The sequence below is a fragment of the Phalaenopsis equestris genome, unplaced genomic scaffold (assembly GCF_001263595.1).
Source record: "Phalaenopsis equestris unplaced genomic scaffold, ASM126359v1 Scaffold232744, whole genome shotgun sequence".
Lineage (NCBI taxonomy): Eukaryota > Viridiplantae > Streptophyta > Magnoliopsida > Asparagales > Orchidaceae > Phalaenopsis > Phalaenopsis equestris.
In genome coordinates this window covers 70,833-72,055 of record NW_018250706.1, presented here as the reverse complement: position 1 = coordinate 72,055, position 1,223 = coordinate 70,833, and positions in this window count along the sequence as shown.

Sequence of the window (1,223 nt, the reverse complement as noted above, 5' to 3'; positions counted from 1 at the left end):
ATGGACTACGGAATCCTTCTACAATTTTCATACTTTGAAGTCAATCTCAAGTGTCATATGAAAGTATAAAAATATGTCAAAAAACACTATATATTTTATTACCTTGGGAGCCCATGATTCTTATTGATGAAAACTATATTGGGAATTAAAATGAAGCATTAGATTGTATTTTGGATCATTGATCATTCATCACATGCTTCAACTCCATTGATGCCCTATATAGTTGGAAGTTCAATAGCTTTGGAGAATAAAATAAAGAAAATTGAAAGAGAACCTCAGAGTATTATGAATGCAATAAGAAATCTTAACTACCTTTTTTATCACTTAGATTGGAGGATGAAGAAGAACTTTTATCATATTGGAACAATTGAAGTAGGTTTGGTGCAGATGTTCAAGAAAAATGGATGAATGATACACCTAAAATATATAGTATTTTTAGACACATTTTTTTAGATATTTTTTGAGATTTTGCACTTTAATGGAAGTTATTTTTGTGTTTTTTTTGTAGATATAAGTAAAAATAGAAAAAATGCTTAAAGGAGCGAAAAAGGATCAAATTTGGAGCAAAAAGGTGAAAAATTATGCAAAAGAGTTTTGGCGCCTAAGCGCCAGATCCGGCACTTATGCGCTAGTTAAACAGAGAAGGCCTTGCCTAAGCATCGAGATCCCACGCTTAAGTGTCAGTGGCAGTTACTAGACAAATAAAGTCGGTTTTCATGAATATTTAAGAGGTTTTTGAGGCACCCATTGGCTTAATAGGTGGTTGTAACCACCATGGATGAAAATTATCATAGAAGGATGTGTCTCTTGGGCAAAAACATCAAATCAAGACACATTTTGAAGAAATCCCAAGGCACCTTTTGGAAAACTATAAAAAAAAGAAAAGAGGACTTAGAAAAGAGTCATGAAAATATTGGCAAGTTTTGAAAGTTCTTCTCTTAGAAGTTAGTTAGGAGAGATTCTTAGGAACAACTTTTTATTTACTTTATCCTTTTTATTTTTTGTTTTGAGTGATTGTAAAAGAGAAGAGATTCAAAGGAACTTCAAGAGTTTGGTGGAGGACTTGAGAATATTTTTATCTTTTTGTTTTAGACTACTTTTGGTTTTAATTGAGACTTGTTGTTGGTTTGAAAAAAATTTCTTCTTTTAAACTAAAGTGTGGTTTTATTTTCTCCATGGCTTCTGAGTACTTTTCTTTATCTTTTTTTTTAAAATGATAATTA